General features: G+C 44.9%; 1 protein-coding gene across 3 annotated transcripts in view; it reads left to right on the forward strand.

The window, feature by feature from the left end:
• Positions 1-18,529, forward strand: part of CD164L2 (CD164 molecule like 2) — a 184,075-nt gene that overhangs the window by 62,972 nt on the left and 102,574 nt on the right. The gene's annotated exons all lie outside the window — the stretch shown is intronic.

Raw genomic sequence — 18,529 nt, forward strand, 5'->3', positions numbered from 1 at the left:
TCTCTGTCGGAAAGAAACTGAAGCATGGATCTCTGCTTGGCTGCAACTACCTGGGAACAGAAAAAAGAGATGATAACAATTGGGAACTCAAAGCCATTTTGATGATCTATGTTCACATGGGGTTAATATCACTTTCTTCAGGCAAGGTGTTTACATCAACCATTTCAGCTATAAAGAGGATGGCTACTTCTTCTGGCCTTCAGCATGGTCAACCATGGAATTTAATTCACTGTGTCAGGGCAATACGAATGTCTGGTACAACACTGGAGGGCTTGAGGTCTCTGCTTAGTGAGTGTACACAAGCAGTGGTTTACTGTGTTTCACATTCAAGGAGCTGCTGGCTAGTTATGGAATGCCACAGGACACTACCCTCTTGTTTAGTCTAACCTTGTTTAATATCTTTATGAAACTGCTAGGAGAACTGATCAGGACTGCTGATTTTAAAACAATCTCCTATGGTGCTAAGAAGCTGAGGCCCACTGGCATTGACTGGCAATCTTTTGACTTTGTCAAAGCTTGTCTCATTTTGTCATGGTTTGTGTAAAATTTTATTGTTGGGGAGCTGCCAGATCCTTGTCATTATAAAAACATGCATTGGCTAAAAGTGAAAATATTTATTTTTGGTCTCAAAAAGCACACATTGCCATACCACAGAAGGATCTACTTTGAAAGCAGATGTGCTCCTTTTGAAAGGGCAGAATGGTGTCAGTCAGAGTGAACTTAACCAATCACTGAAGTGGGCTGACCCACTTCCCCATGGAGTATGCTGTAGTGGGCAGAAGAAAAATGTGAATGACACAACAGACCAATGGATGAAGAGGTCAACTAAATGCCCTGTCAGTAAATACATCTAATTTTAGTAAAACTGAAAAGTATTGGCTAATGCCAGACATTATTAGCTAAGAGAAAACTTTTTTTCTCAAAAATCCCCCAAAATCCCATATTGTCATAGCAGTACCAGGTATTGATGGGAACTACAGTGTGCGGGTGTGCTCTGAGTGAAGGCAGCATTTTGTCACTCACAGTGAAGGTTGAATGTTGGCTGAGCCATTACACGATGCTATAGTGGACATGGAAAAATGTGAATGACAGAACAACAGACCAGTGAATGAAGAGGGCTGGTGGAAAGCCCTATAAGGAAACATATTACACATAAAATGTAGATCTAAAAAATTGTAGGTATGAAACTGGGTGAAAGCCAAGAAAAAGCTTGAGAGTGAGCAGTGGTTCCCAACCTTTCGACTCCTGAGGACCCCCAATGAATCATTACTGGAAGCCGGGGACCCCCAGCAATTTGTACGATTTAATTTTCAAACATTAAAACAGTAATTTGCAAGAAATATAACAAGTACACACCAAACAAATACTCAAATTACTAAAGATAAAATTCTTTTATATTGAAAAAAGATGCAAAAATAGAAACATTTTATTGGGAAGGTTGGCGCTGCATCTCGGCAACTACCTTTTCAATGTTTGGTTTTATTTAGGAAAGGTGAATCCTCAGGTCAGATTCTATATTTCCAGAGTGATTTCTGTTTTTATTTTTTAGGTATGCAAGATCTATGAAAGCTTTTTCACATAAATAAGTGAAGGGGAAAGGAAGTAAATCATATGGGCCTCTCATCTCTCCCTAGCCTCACTGTCACATGTACTTCGTTTGTTTTATAGCACCTCTCATACCACTGTAGGGTGTCAGGGTGCTTTACAGGAGACTAAAAGGTGTAGGATTCACATGTCATCCACACTGGTAGGCATTTTCGAAGAGTGCTTGATCCGGAGAAGCACAAACTTAGGATTCAGAACACAGCACAGTGATTAGCGATGACATTAGCACAGTGCTTAATTTGTAAATAAACACATGCCGGTGCCCAAATCCCTCCTCTTGAACACGCGGCTGCTGCAATTAAATGTGGGTACACAGCATACTGAGGCAGCATAATCCTGAAGCCATCTCGGGACTCTTCAATCCATATAAAGCCACTCCCTGCCACTTCAGCTCACTATAGTAGCTTTCTACTTTCTCCCTTTGTGACGTTTTTTCATTTTTCCCTTCCTCTGTTTTTCCCATATGTGTGTTTTGCTTGCAGCAAATGCTTGAGACAGAAGAATAAGCCCCGGCTCTCAAAAATAAGTGTCGGTGCTCAGCACCGGAAACAACAAGCACAAATTAAGCACTGCGTTAGCAATTAGAATGTATTTCTATACAAGCAAACCTTTTTTAGCAGCATAAGGAAAATGAAAGACTAGGAAAAAAACAACTTTCTAATTTGTGCCATGCGGTTTGCATGCAGCTCTTTAAAGGCAGTTCACATCTCACTGTGCTAGATTACGATTATGAACTGCATAGTAACAAAAGAATCTCTGTGACAAAAGCAGTAACCCACTGTGCCATGCACATAAAATACTGTTCTTTGCATGATACACATTCTTTGCAGCAGGCATATTAACCATCTGCGCTACCTTTGAGTCAAAACTGCCACTGCACAAAACTCTCATCTCTCTCCAGCAGATACATTAATCACTTGAGTTAACTTGACGCTTTTATTTTTGCAGTACAAGGAGCTTTGAATTGTGTTTAAAACTGCTCAACAAGGGAAATTATAAATGTGAAAACAGGCACCCACGTGTTTGTCAGAGGCCCCAGCTGGAGAAGTGCCTTCCTCCCAGCCCAGGCCTGTGGACCCCCTGGGAATGTGTCACGGACCCCTGGGGTTCCGCGGCCCACAGGTTGGGAACCACTGGAGGAGAGGAAGGCAGGGAATCGCAGGATAGGTGCGTCTGCCCTTGCTATATGTTTGGAACATTATCTCATCAGATGCATACATTTTTAGCAGCTATTCTTGTAAATTCTCTCAGACGCTGTGGGTGTGGGGAGCTGCGCGCGCTTTTCTCAAGTCTTGTGTGAGGTGTGATGGCTGCCGGCTGTGCAAGAGAGTGCTTTCATATGAGCTGCCCGTGAATGGGAGCTTGCATCTAGGCACCAGGGCACCTCAAAGGGATCCTTTGATCCCGCTGTTCTAAAATATTCCACTCTTGTACATGGCAATGCATTCGGCCAAGTGAAAGACTGTTCTTTTTCACATCCCTGAGGGGCTATGGGGGTGCATAACTTGGAGGGCGAACGGACGTGAAAGAAGAAGGCTGCATCTTTTTTATGTTATTGTTATCTATTTAAGGGTTTAGAAACCTTCTGCACAGCGCAGTTAGACACTTTAGTTGGCTAGGGTGCCATGGGCCCTGATGCAACCAGTGGAAACTGGCCCTCCAGTCATGGTTGGATATACAAACACTGGTATAATTGGGCTGTGATGGGCCTCTCACACGCCTGGTCTTGGAATCACTGCACCTTTTCCCCCACTGATAGCTACTCCTCTGGTTAGGTGCCTCAGACTGGTCCGTGAGATGGCGAATACTCACTGGAAGACGTGCTTCGGCATGGAAGGCATAATTCAGCTCTTTCCACAACTCATGCTAATTAAACATTAAGGGGCCTATCTACCAGTCCCTTGCCCCGCTGCTGCATCATTTTTTTTTTATGCAGTGGCAGCTCCAAGCAGTGATTCACACTGCATCCGTATGTAACGGCGTGCACCACATTATCCCTCACAGGTATAATCTATGCAAGGTAGATGCTCCCTTGGTAAAAGCCACGCAGAACTGACTCAGTGAAATTTACAACATTTCACGGCGTCATTCTACGACTTCACTGCATCAGAATATTAACCCCTGATCAGAGCAGGCGCTAAATTGACACACAGCTTTTTCCTATGGGAGTCTTCCTCACATTGCTGGAGTAGCGTCTTTTTTTTTATGCTAGTCCTGCAATGCATCAGTTTAGCGTCATAGATGGATCAGAATTTCTTACGCATCCATGAAAACCTGTGCCATGGAGCTCTGTTTTGTAAATACAGGGCATCCATGACGTTGTTAGGAAATTGTTAGGCAGAGCAAGAAAACTGACGCTTCCAAGCCAGTGCATCAGTTTCTTGTAAATGGGGCCCTAAGGGCATATTTAAGAGCCCCTTGCACCTCCGTGCGCCACATTAGCATCATTTTTTATGATAATGTTGGGTTAAGGAGGCATTTTTGCTACACAATATTTACAAAGTAATGAAATGCATGCATTGCACCACTGTTCACCCCCTTGCGCCACATTATGCCTGTTTCATGCATAATGTGTGCAAGGATGGTGTTCTAGCACTAAAAGGCCTGCAAAAATGGTGCAGCGAATTTTGCAACATCTCACTGCGCCATTTTTGCTATCATTTTTAATGCCTGCTCATAGTAGGCATTAAAATGAAGCACCCATAATATCCTATAAGCCTCCTTGCACTTTGCCTCACTAGGGTCAAAAAAATGTACGCTAGTGCAGCAAAGCGCCACAGTAGTGTCAAAAATTCTGACGCTCTTGTAAATACAGCACACCCATGGTGTTGTTAGGTGGGTCACGGCAAGGCAAGGAAAATAGGGCATCAGTGCTGATGCACCAGTTTCTTGTATGTATGCCCCTAAGTTTGTTGTATTTTGTCTGTTGAAGGAGCCTCTGCCTTGTTGATGGAGACTGAGGGACACTGAGCAGTGCAGTGGTGCCACAGCGAGACCGCAGCGGAGCACCCATGGAGGCTGTAAAGCAGCTCGACAATCCAACATTTGTCAGATGAGAGAGAGGCCCAGACTGTCTCTGCATGTACTGAGACCAAAGGCGGACATGATTGGAAGGTTCATTTTCTAGTAAAAAGGTAAAAAGCCACATGGAAAGTTCGAGTCTTCAGTCTGATCCAAAACTTTATCAAGACTCCCCTTGTGTCTGAAGCCATCCCAAAGTGCAGAACATGGTACAAATGGGAATTGTCCACAAATATTCGACTTCTGGCTGGACATGTGTAGGGTACTATTGTGGAGGGCCATCTCGTGTCTAAAGGGATGGCTGATCAAAGAAATATTGAAAGGCCCCCGGGCCGCCATGCAGACCCTCATGAATTCTTCACAGGGTCTTTCGGTGCAATCTCTTCATCAGGAGCCCTGAAAGGCCCTTGGGGCAGGAGTGATGGGGATGGGATACCTCGATTCCAGTAATAGCCAGAGTGCTCTGGTCTGGATCCTTGGGAGCTTGCAGAGACACTTTGGCAGTCATGGTCGGAAGGTGCTGCATGAGCCCACCAGGATGGTCGCTTCAGCAAGGAAGAGGGAGATTTTGTGAGGAGAGTCTCAAGAGAGAGAAAACTCCTCAAAGCTGCCTGGGAACCTATTGTTGGAGAGCGTGCAAGTTATGAACATTTATTATGTATGAGACATTTGTAGCTCACGTATGCAGATAAAAACCACAGCTTGCAAATGCACAGTGAGTGAAAGCTCTGTTGAGTCTCTGCATCCCCGATGCTGGCTCAGGGTGAGCTCCAGTGAGTCTGGGCCTGAGAGTGGAAGAGGAGATGGAATGAACTCAGACACTGAAGGGCTGAATCCTTGCGAAATCCGAGGTGTGCTTCCTTTCTTGTATCGCAGTTTTGCAGTGACTTACAAGTGTATGGTTAAAATGTTAACATTTAGGGCAGTGGCGGCTGGTGACATTTGAAAGTGGTGGGGCGTAATAGTCTAGGTACGGCTTTTATGTAGCGAGCAAGCTCAGTGGACAAACGTGGGGTCCAGGGTGGGTCCTCCGCCCAAGAAAAAATAGAAAAAAGATTGACAAGTGGTCCATTTGAAAGGAAATACATTTAGTGAGAAAGCAAGGTTTATAAAGCAGTGGGAATGTATAGTCTTGAAATATTAAACACATATCTTACTGCATTAATACATTCACCCTTTAATGTGCGAATTGTACACTGCAACAACTTCAGGCCCTTTAAAGGGTGTGTTTACCCACTGTCTTGCACTCCATGCGGCATCAACTTTGGAAGAATATGTTCTAACCAGGCATCAGGAAGCACACACAACTGCTGGCTGCAACCAGTCATACAGAAATATGTGCAGACAGGTCTTTAAGTGGGATGAAAAAATTGGGGGCTCTCTAAAAGGGAAAATGCAAAATGAGATGTTATTGCATTCAGAAATATAACACAACAATTGACATCACGTAAAGCCTGTCAGTACAGTTGGCTTTGTCAATGGCTGTTAGCTGTGGAAGATAAATGAGTAACAACAATGATTAGTTATAAATAATTAACATTGAAAATGTTTAAATTCTGAAATTGTGAGATTATGAATTAAATATTGTTGAGGCCTGCGGAAGGAGTAGGGCCTTCAGTTATTTGTTCTTTAATGTTAGATATGTTTGCCCTATTTCTCTTCACATCTCATCCATCTGCACATTTTCAACCTCCTCTCTCCTCTTCAGCACCCTCTTTTCACTCTCCCCTGAATGCACTCCCTGCATCTCCCTCATTTTACCACCCCAAACATACATTGCACTCATTCACATTTAAGCACTTTATTTCCTTTTGCTTTTGCCTTCTAAATATTATGACCTCTGTGCATCCTCTTCACACATATTTACACTAAGGGCCAGATGTATCAAGGTTTTTTGCATTCGCAAAAAGCCAGTTCAGAATGTAAGAAAGACATTCTGAACGCAATTTTAAGGAATCGCTAAAATAGCGATTCCTTAAAATTGCGACCCTGTTTAGGGAGTCGCAAATTGCGACTCTCTAAATAAGAAATCGTAAATAAGGATTCCTTATTTGCGATTTCTCAGCACATGTATGAAGCCTTTCCTAAATGCGATTTGGGCATTTAGGAATCGCTATTTACCACCAAGTTGAACCTGGTGGTAACCATGTGCAAAATGTAAAAATGCAATTTTAAAATGTACATGTAAAGCACACATGCCCTTTTGGCATGTGTGCACCTTACATGTCCCAAAAAATAATTTTGGGGTGCAGCAGAGGGGGCCTAAGGCCCCCAGCACCCTGGTGTTTTGCATTTCCAAAATTGCGATTTCTGGTTAAGAAATCGAAATTTTGGAAATGCAAAAAATTTGCAGATATGGGCCGCCCATAGGTGCGAATGGGGCTGGTATCGCAATTTGCGATACGGTAATAGCATTTGCAATTTTTAAGAAATCGCTATTACCGATTCGCAAATGTGATACATGCCATTTTGCGAGCCGGAAATAGCAATTTCTTAAAAATCGCTATTTCCGAATCGCAAAAGGTCTTCATGATACATCTGGCCCTAAATGTCAAATGTAACTGGAAAACATGACCATTGTTCTGTGTGCTTTGTGAAGACGCCAACACACTGACAGGCACTTTGCTTTACCTTCAGCCTCAGCACCAGCACTCTCAATGAAAGCCCCTCATAAACACCTGGCACAAATCAAAGTGTGCACTAGGCAAGACAGAAACAGATCATGATGAAACAGTTAACTCTCTTGGTGAAAGCAACATTAATTAAAACATGTGAAATAAGAGTAACTAAATCACTTTTTAATATTCATTGTTTGCATATCAATTCATGTTTTTGGCATTAATGCTATGGCATGATGATAGGGACAGTTTTAAGGCCATACAGCAGATACATGCCTTTACTGTAAGCACATATTTCTCCCTTTGTGCTTGAATCCAATATTTGGATCAATTTTGCAAGGGAACAAGAACCATGCTCGTCTTTTGGATCAATTTCATGAGGGAACAAATGCAGAACCTCCACTTCTAAAAGAGCCAGTGATTTGCAGCAAGGGCCTGGGGCGTCACAGTGGGGGAGGTTAGTGTGGCAAGGGGTCTCAGTACCATAAAGATAACATAAGATTAGCATTATAACACTTACCATTACCCAAGACAAGACACCAAGTTACTCATGCTTGCATCCACTTCTACTGCGTGAGGAATGGGGGAAAGAGTGGGCTCTATGTCAGTGAATGTTAGACGGCTGGGATGAAGAAGTTTCAGTGATAAAAGGTACACGTTTATTTGAGCTGCGGATTACATGTTTAATATGACATATCACGTCATTAGTCTGCAGAAGAAATAAAACGAGCATAACTAGCCATGATAAGTTACTGGAACCATTACTGCCTTTGAGAGACGAAATCACCTACAGGCAGTGAAAGGAGAGGAGAGCTGAGAGAACAGATTTTTTTCTTATTGTCCGTAAAAAAGATAGAGCTCCAACTTACTTGTGTGCAGGGTTGTCTTTGGCATATTTATGACTTGAGGTCTTCAGGTCACACTCCTGTCTCCCAGAGAGCCCTGGATGGAGTTATTTATTGTATTTATTCAATTTCTCTGCCACAGACTGCTTGTAATGGCGGAAAAGGGGATTTTCTTTGCGCAATGCCACATTCTTTTAATATAATGTGACCTCTGGTACGTAGACCCTTCTGATCACACCCCACCATTTGAGTAAATAGGAAAGGGTGGATAATAATATCGGAGTGGCATGAAGTTTTCAGAAACCCGGGCTGAACAAAAAACGCTCCAGGCTGTTTACTATCAGGGCTTCTGGTGGAGGAGGAGCTAAGCCAGGGACGTCACTGCGTTCTGAGAAAACGTAAGGGCTTTGCGTGGGCAAGCCCTGTCAGCCCTACTGTGCAGCTTTCAGCCACATACTGACGCAGGCGCAGTGGAGCGTTTCAAAGTGCACAACTTGTGCAGAAAATGTTTTACTTTCATCATGTAGTTAAATATATGCTTCACTAGAGAGACCAGAAAAGGCTAGGGGCGCAGCCCCTTAGCCCTTGAACACCAGCCACCCCTGATTTAGGGGCATATTTTTACCCCATTTGTGCCGAATTTGCATCATTTTTTTGACACAAATTCGCCGCAAAACTAACTTCATATTTATGTTTTAGAATCTAAAAAATAGTGCTAACCCCAAAGCCCCATATTTATCCCCATGCTAAAATGATGCACGGGTTGGAGGAGGGGCTAAATAATGGTGCAAAGCTTGCTTTGCACCATTATTTAACACCTGGGTCAGACCAGGCGTTAAGGGACCTGTGGACCCATTTCCATGGTTAAACACCATGGAATGGGTCCACAGGAGCCCTCCTCAAGCCCAAATTACACCCCATCACACCCCAGAGGGACATCAGAGGATGGGGACCCCATCCCCGGTAAGTAGGGTAAGTATAGGTAAGTATTTTTTTATTTTTTGTTAAAGTGACATCGGGGGCCAAGTTGGGGCCCCTTGCATAGCACAGGGTGCAATGGCCATGCCCAGGGGATAATGGTCCCCTGTGCTGGCTATTGGGGTGGTGGAGATGACTCCTGTCTTTTCTAAGACAGGAGTCATGAGGTATGGATGGTTTTGCGTCAGAAAATGACGCTAGGCTGGTTAGAGTCATCTTTTTTAACTCTAACCAGCCTAACGTAATTTTTGGTGCAAAACCCCCTTCTCCCATACCGCTATCCCAACCCGGCTAACGTAATTTATTTTACACTAGCCCACCCTTTGCACAGGCTTGCACCATTCCATAAATATGGTGCCCGTCTGGTGCTCAAGAATGGTGCAATCCGGTGCTAAACATTTTGGTGCAATACTGCGTTAGTGCAGTTTTGCACCAAAATATATAAATATGCCTCTAAGGTGCATATTTATAAGTCCCTAGCACAACCTTGTGCCCCAATAACATCATTATTTTTTATATTAATGTCGCCCAACGAGGCCGAAATCCCCGCACCATATTTATGGAGTGACTCAATGCATGCATTGCGCCACTCTGTAACCCTTTGCACTACATTATGCCTGCGCCAGGCATAATGTATGCAAAGGGGCGGCTCCCCCATTTGGGTAGCCGGAAAAATGGCATAAGGAAATCTATGAGATTTCCTTGCGACATTTGTTATAGCACTTGTAACGCCTGCTCTAGGAGGCTTCCATTCTTTAGAATGGGGCCCTATGTACTCTGCAGGAATATCTTGGCGCTTCCCCTGCAGAGTACATCAATAGCGTCATGAGAAAGGCAGCTATTGCCCCCTAACCTGCACCATGGTGGGGTGTATTTTTAATACGACGCACACATGGTTGTGTGTGATAGGGGGGTGCTAAGAGGTGCAGGGAAAGTGCTGCAGCGCCACTTTCAATAAATCGGCCCTTAATGAGGGAAAAAAAACTCCAGTGTGATTTTGTCTGGATGCGCAAGATGTTGTGGCTAAGAACACGCTTAGCAGTGTGATGGATGAACAGGTGTCAGAGATTGGTGCACAGTTTATGGTTTTCAGTAAAGTGGCAGCTTTAAACAGCTCTGGAGGTTCCTTTGTGGTTTCCCTTATGATCATATCCCACTTAGATATGTACTCCACAGGGTTTCCCATTCTGAGATATTTTGTTTGTCCTAAGCAGGCATAGTTAGCAAGTAAAATGGTGAGGAGGTCTACTAGAATGGACTTTGTTAATGTCATTCCCTAGCTAATTGCCATAGTGCAATATTTAAAAGCTGTTATAGCATGTAGATTGTTGGGACCTGCAGTGATGGATGAAGCTAAAGTCCTGGCCAGCGGCATGTGGCACATGATCTTCAGATAGTCCATATCTGTTCAGTTGGTGACTGTTGGAAATGGACTCTCTGCAGGGTTACCCCCAAACTTTTTGCCTTCCTCCTCCTCTTTTTCTGACCTCATTTTTGCTGGCTTTAGGACTCTGGACACTTTACCACTGCTGACCAGTGCTAAAGTGCGTGTGATGTCTTCCTAACAAATGGTAACATTGGCTCATACCCAATTGGCATATTTAATTTACTTGGAAGTCCCTAGTAAAGTGCACCTCATGTGCCCAGGGCCTGTAAATTAAATGCTACTAGTAGGCCTGCAGCACTGATTGTGCCACCCCCATAAGTGGCCCATTAATCATGTCTCAGGCCTTCCATTGCAAGGCCTGTGTGTGCAGTTTCACTGCCACTTTGACTTGGCATTTAGAAGTACTTGCCAAACCTTAAACCCCCCTTTATCTACATATATGTCACCCCTAAGGTAGGCCCTAGGTAACCCATAGGGCAGGGTGCTATGTAGGTAAAAGGCAGGACATGTACATGTGTGGTTTATATGTCCTGGTAGGGTAAAACTCCTACATTTGTTTTTCACTACTGTGAGGCCTGCTCCTTACATAAGATAGCATTAGGACTCCCCTCATATACTGTTTGAGTGGTAGATTCTGATCAGAAAGGGGTAACTAGGTCATATTTAGTATGGCTTGAATGATAATAGAAAATCCTACTCATTGGTAAAGTTGGATTTTATATTACTATTTTAGAAATGCCGCCTGTAGAAAGTGAGCATTTCTCTGCACTCAAAATCCATCTGCCTTAAAGCTTGTCTCCAATCCAGGTCTGGTCTAGGCTGGGTTGGACTGGTTGACAGCTTCCTTGTGCATTTCACCCAGACAACCAGAAACACAGGATACTCAGTCACACCTGCACTCATCTGCATACTGAATGGGTCTTCCTGGGCTGGGAGGGTGGAAGGCTTGACACTTACATTTCAAAGGCTAGTGGCCTGCAGTCACACAATGGACTGCCAAACCCCCTAGTGGAACCCTGGCAGACAGACCTGTACTGAAAGGGGACCTTGTGCACTTCAAAACCACTCTTTGAATTATCCCCCACTTCAAAGGCATCTTTGGGTATATAAACTAGGTCTCTGACCCCACCAACTCAAACACTTCTGGACCTGAACCTGCAACTTGTGAAGAGGAACTGCCTGGCTACCGAAAGGACTAATCTGGACTGCTTTGCTGTGAAGGACTGCTGCCCTGCTGTTGCCCTGCCGCCCTGCTTTCCTCTGACTTTGCTGAGAAGTGCTCTCCAAGGGCTTAGATTGAGCTAGTCTCATGTTTTCTGAAGTCTCAGGGCCAAAAAGACTTCATCTCTTCAAGGAGCTCCTTGTGCGCCGAAAATCGATGCACAGCCTGCCCGAAAACGATACACAGTCTGCCTTGTGATGAGAAAATTGCTGCACAGCCAAACCGGAACAACGCAGCCCGACTTCCTGAGTGAAGAATCGACACAGCGCCTGCCACGTGACAAAAACTGTGACTTCGCTCCGCACGCCCAGGATTTCCACGCATCGTCCCTGGGCATCAAAGAGAAACCCACATCACAGTGCGGAACCAAGACTGCGTGTCGGAAATCGACGCAAAGCCCCTTGCAGCGTGGAAAGAAACAACACATCATCCGTGCCGTGTCGGAAATTCCAACCCACATCCTATTTTTCCATGTATTTCCTCCTCTGCAGTCTCTGTGTGTGTTATTTTTTACACAAACCAGGTAGTTTGTGCTTAAAGGAGACAACTGTTGATTTCTAAGAATTAAGGGCCAGATGTAGGAAAGGAATTGCAACTCGCAAACGGCAAAAACTGCCGTTTGCGAGTTGCAAATCACATTTTCCTATGCAGAAATGCATTCTGCGAGTCGGACCGACTCGCAAAATGCATTTCAGAATCGCAAATAGGAAGGGGTGTTCCCTTCCTATTTGCGATTCCTAGTGGTATGCAATACCATTTGCGACCGCATATGCGGTCGCAAATGGTGTTGCAGTTACCATCCACTTCAAGTGGATGGTAACCCACTCGCAAATTGGAAGGGGTCCCCATGGGACCCCTTCCAGTTTGTGACTGGACCCAAAAACATTTTTTCAGGGCAGGGAGTGGTCCAAGGGACCACTCCCTGCCCTGAAAAAATACCGAAACTAAAGGTTTCGTTTTTTTTTTTAAGTGCAGCTCGTTTTCCTTTAAGGAAAACGGGCTACACTTAAAAAAAAAAAAACTGCTTTATTTAAAGCAGTCACGAACACGGAGGTCTGCTGACTACAGCAGGCCTCCATGTTTGCGAGTGCCCATAGTCGGTATGGGGCCGCAATTTGCGACCCACCTCATGAATATTCATGAGGTGGGTCATTGCGACCCCATACCGACTTGCAGACGGTGTCTGAGACACCGTTCTGCATAACATTTTGCGACTTGCAAACAGCGAGTCGCAATGACTCGCTATTTGCAAGTCGCAAAATGTTATTTTGCTACATCTGGCCCTAAGACCCTTCTCGATCCTGCAAAAGTGATATTTCAATTTGTGCTTATTGAATCTTTATTGTTTCGACTTTAATTTAATCAGATAAATATAATTTTTTTGTCAACCTGTGTAGTGTATTTCTGTGGTGTTTTCACTGTGTTACTGTATGACTTATTGCACTATACTTTACACATTGCCTTCTAAATTAAGCCTGACTGCTGAGTGCCAAGCTACCAGAGGGTGGGGACAGGATAATTTGGATTGTGCATGACTTACCTGACAAGGATTGTGGTCCCTACTTGGGCAAAGGTGAATACCTCTGCCAACTAGAGACCCCATTTCTAACAGTGATGGTTGTTTGATTGCTGGGGACTGGTCCATTACTGCATGAAGGACATGATCCATAGCAGTTGTATCTTATTTTAGTCCAAGAGTGTCAAGCAGTATAAGGGAATTATTATGCAGCCTGGATGAACTACAGATGACTGCCCGACCTCTCTGTGTTATGGTATTAGCATTAGTGTGGACAAGGCATTGAAGCACTTCACACCAGACAGCACACTGCTCTAGAACCCAAGGTTGGTGTTTTTTTTGTGTGGTTATTAGTGGTTATTGGGATCAGATGTGTGCTCTTAAGGAAGGAGTTAGGTACCAGCACACCAATCTTTCCATTGCAAGCACTGTAGCCATATAGTGCTGAGAAGACAACCACTTAACAATACATTACAGCAATTTACATAAATAAGAAAACCCTGGCTACAGATCCAGCTGCAATCACACACTCGCTCACACTTGAGAGAAGTGAAAAAAGAAGAATCCAACTCAAATAAAGTGACTGTCGCTCTACCTGAGATAAGCTGTCTCCTGGTGAATACCGGGTGGCTGTTTGCTTCTGTTGTTTTTTTAGCATGGGGAGATTAAGGCCCATATTTATACTTTTTGACGCTAAACTGCGCTAACGCAGTTTAGCGTCAAAAATTTTTGCGCCGTCTAACGCCATTCTGAAGCGCCATGCGGGCGCCATATTTATGGAATGGCGTTAGCCGGCGCAAGCAGACCGGCGCTGCCTGGTTTGCGTGGAAAAAAACCACGTACACCAGACAGCGCCGGCGTAGGGGGAAAATGGCGTATGGGCGTCTTAAAATGGGGCAAGTCAGGTTACGTCGAAAAAATCGTCGTAACTCGACTTGCGCCATTTTTTTTCGACGCCCATCCCCCATCAACATGACTCCTATCATTGTAAAGATAGGAGTCATGCCCCCTTGCCCAATGGCCATGCCCAGGGGACTTATGTCCCCTGGGCATGGTCATTGGGCATAGTGGCATGTAGGGGGGCACAAATAAGGCCCCCCTATGCCACAAAAAAAAATTGAAAAATAACAAAAATTATACTTACCTGAACTTACCTGTACTTCACTGGGATGGGTCCCTCCATCCTTGGGTGTCCTCCTGGGGTGGGCAGGGGTGGCAAGGGGGGTCCCTGGGGGCAGGGGAGGGCACTGTGGGCTCATTTTGAGCCCACTTGTCCCTTAACGCCATCCCTGACCCAGGCGTTAAAAAGCGGCGCAAATGCGCCGTTTTTGGCCACGCCCACTCCCGGGCGTCATTTTTGCCCGGGAGTATAAATACCACGTAAAGGCCTGGTAGTCATTTTTTAAGACGGGAACGCCTCCCTTGCATCACATTAACGCAAGGAAGGGGTTCACGCTAAAAAATGACGCTCACTCCGGGCACTTTGGTGCCCGAAGCGTCTAACGCCATAGTATAAATATGGCGTTAGTTGGCGTTAGTTTAGCGTCGAATTTGCGTCGAAAAAAACGACGCAAATTCGGCGCAACCAGAGTATAAATACGGCCCTAAGTAATTTGCCCTGAATCACAGCGTGTTCAGTGGAGGCCGTGGTTCGACCTTGATTGCCGATGTTATAGTCAGCAACATCTCCTCTCCTTTGACAGTATACTCCCCTAGCTAGCCCCTACCACCAAAGCCACCAATTGTATTGGGGGGGGGGGTTAACTTGTGACCGAATACTAAGATTATCGTTCAATTCAAAATGGAGCCTGCTGTGTAGACGCCATGTCTTTCATAAGCAGTGTAGCAATTGACATGCCTGGGACTGCTGGTGTAGTTTCTGGAGAATGCAAGCACACAGCATTCACACACTGGCGAGCCAAGGCTTGCTCAGCTGCTGCTAAGTGCCGCATGAGGTAAGCATATAAACACAAAAGTAAGTAAACATTATACAGTAAATGGCACTGTTGACTGTATTTCTGCAAAATTTCATCAGAGGGGGTTGGAAGGAGAGTAACCCACTCCAAACCTCTCAGAGGAAGGCAGGCCCACTTGCTGCATTTCAGGTCAGTTGTTACCAGTGTCAGACCGAGACAGAAAATAGACCTGGGTACCAAAATAAAGTGCCACCCATTTCAGAATCTGACAGTTAAAAAAGTGGCCGACGTTTTCAGATAAGACAGTTTTGAACTTCTAAAGATACGTTATATAGGTGTTTTTGAAAATGTGCGAAACTGCATGCACTTGTGATTGCTAAAGGAAATGTTTGTGGCAATACAAAGGAAATTAACAGTAGAAAACCGCACACTACATCATACAAAAGGCCTAAAAACAGCCAAAAACAGCTCACACACTGACTTATCAGTTCAGTCATTTGGGCAAAGTTTGATTGCCCCAACGGATGCGTGTCTGACCTGGTTTTTGCACCCGTGGTCGTGCAGGCAGTAGACCACTCTGCTAGTAGAATTGGTTGGCAACCTTTTAAGAAACATTTTCCGTACCTGTGGACGACACGTTCAGTTGTTTGCAAACTGTCGGCTGATATGTTCCTCCTGTGTCTCTACTTCACCTGACCCTGTCAATCATACCACCTGGAACCTACCCTGTTAAAAATTCATGTAAGAACAACAAACCTCTTTCTTAACAATGCAGAGCAGATATGGTCCTATCCTGGCACAGACTAGAATGGTGAAGAAACAGCTCCTCCAGTCGAGGCTTTCTGGGATAAAAGACACTGCCCTGCTCAGAGCTCAACTTTTCCTGACTCCCCTTGCACAGGTGTGATGGCAGCTTTTAAGAGGGTGTTGCTGCTGTCTTGCTACAACTAGAGATTTGCCAGAATGGTTAGAACCTGTGATGAACATCCATGCTATTTAGATGTCTTTTGCATCCAGCGACCACATCAGGTTATACCAGCTTTGGATAGTTGCACTTGCCACCTTAAGGGGCATGTTTACAAGAAAGTGGCGCATCAGCTATGATGTGCCACTTTGCTTCCGCCACACTGTCCCCCTAACGTCATCATGGTACTGCCGTATTTACAATACAGCGCACCATGGTGAACGTTAGCACAATAGCATAAAATGTTTTAACACTATTATGGAGTATTGGTCAACTATCGCCAAAAATCAGGGCGCTAGTCTAGCAATGCGTGGGGAGGCCCTTTGGAAACAATAGGAGCATCACTTTAACGCCTTACTTGGGCAGCTGTTAAAAATGATGAGAAAAATGCCGCAGTGAAATCTCGTAAATTTTACTGTGCCATTTTTCTGGGCCTCCTAACAGGGAATGCTCCCCTTGCATACATTATGCTTGGTGCAGATATAATGTGATGCAAGGGGTTACATTGCACCACTTTGTAAACCTGAAGTGGGGAAAAGCCCTCCTTGATGCTGTCTTAGCATTAAAAAAATGATGCTAGGGTGGTGCCAGGAGGCGCTAGGAGCTTGTAAGTATGCCCCCATGTCTCCCATCTGTAAGACCCGGTGGACTCTGCTGCCTAGCTTACCTTAGGGCATGACATGCCGGGACTCAGACTGCATCATTGCCTCTTGCTGTTTAGGCACTTTAGTTTTCAACACTGGAGAACATTCAGTGTCATACATGATCAGTGGGGCGCTTTAACTGTAAAACGCTGAACACCTGCTGCGTTCTGTGACTGAAGGGCAGGGTGAGATTTCTTTAAACCGGTAAATGCTGAGCCTTTCTTGACCTTAACACCTTTATATTGAAACCTTAACCTTTATATTCTCCCAGGCCTGTGCTACCTGGGATAAGGAACCATGATAACTTCTTCTGCGCTGTAGTTTGGGGGTGCCTAAAAGTAATTATATGATTGGTCCCTAAAATGATGAGAAGATGATGCCTACTGCACTAGTATGGAAAACATTTTAAGATGGCTTCTGGCCCACTGATGCTTGATCAACAGCACTAGGGGCACAATTTATACTTTTTTTAGGGCCACATTTGTGCCATTTTTTTAATGCAAAAGTGGCGCAAACTTACAAATCATTATGGGGCATATTTATACTCTGTTTGCACTGAGTTTGCGTCAAAATTAGCAAATTCGGCGCAAACCTAACACCATATTTATATTTCGATGCCCGAGCCCGCAAACTTCAAAATTCAGCAGTGTGCATCATTTTCTGGATGCAGGAAACCGCCTTGCGTTAATGACATGCAAGGTAGGCGTTCCCGTCCACTTAAACACCTTTGCGCCATATTTATACTCCTGCGTCATTTTGATGCACAGGAGGGGGTGGGCCTTAAAAAATAGTGCCCAGCCTGATGTGTGCCGTTTTTTAACGCCTGGGTGAGGGCAGGCTTTAAGGGACTTGTGGGCTCATTTCCATGGTCTCTGACCATGGAAGCAATCCACAGGTGCCCTTCCCTGCCCCCAGGGACACCCCCTGCCTCCCCCACCCACCCCTGGAGGACACCCATAGATGGGGGGACCCATCCCAGGTAAGTACAGGTAAGTTGAGGTAACTATTTTTTTATTTTATTTTTAAGTGGCATAGGGGGACCTAACTTGCCCCCCCCCCCACATGCTACTGTGCCCAATGGCCATGCCCAGGGGACACATCCCCTGGGCATGGCCATTGGGCAGGGGGGCATGACTCCTGTCTTTGTTAAGAGAGGAGTCATTTCAATGGGGGTTGTGCATAAAAAAATTGCGCAAGTCCGGTTAGAGCCATGATTTTTTACTCTAACCTGACTTGCACCATATTTTGACGCACAACCCCCATTCTTTCCTACGTCTGCGCTGCCTGGTTAGAGTAATTTATTTTTACTCTAACCAGCCCGCAGCACCAGCTACCATCAATCCATAAATAAGGCTCCTGCCTGGTGCGGTGGAATGGCGTTAGCCGGTGGTAATTTTTTTGACGCAAACCAGTGCCGGCGCTGGTCTGCATCAAAAAGTATAATATTTTTTACGTTTACGCTGCTTTTTCGTCAAAAAATTACGCAAATGAAGCGCTTAAAAAGTATGTCAGGCCCCTAGGTGAGGCATAACTACAAGGTATGGACTGAAGGAAGACGTGGCCTTCAAAATTAATAACTGAAATCTAAAGACCAAGGCCCATATTTATACTTTTTGACGCTAAACTGCGCTAACGCAGTTTAGCGTCAAAAAGTTTTGCGCCGTCTAACGCCATTCTGAAGCGCCATGCGGGCGCCGTATTTATGGAATGGCGTTAGACGGCGCAATCAGACCGGCGCTGCCTGGTTTGCGTGGGAAGAAACCACGTAGACCAGACAGCGCCGGCGTAGGGGGAAAATGGCGCATGGGCGTCT

The sequence above is a fragment of the Pleurodeles waltl genome, chromosome 3_1 (genome assembly GCF_031143425.1).
Source record: "Pleurodeles waltl isolate 20211129_DDA chromosome 3_1, aPleWal1.hap1.20221129, whole genome shotgun sequence".
NCBI lineage: Eukaryota > Metazoa > Chordata > Amphibia > Caudata > Salamandridae > Pleurodeles > Pleurodeles waltl.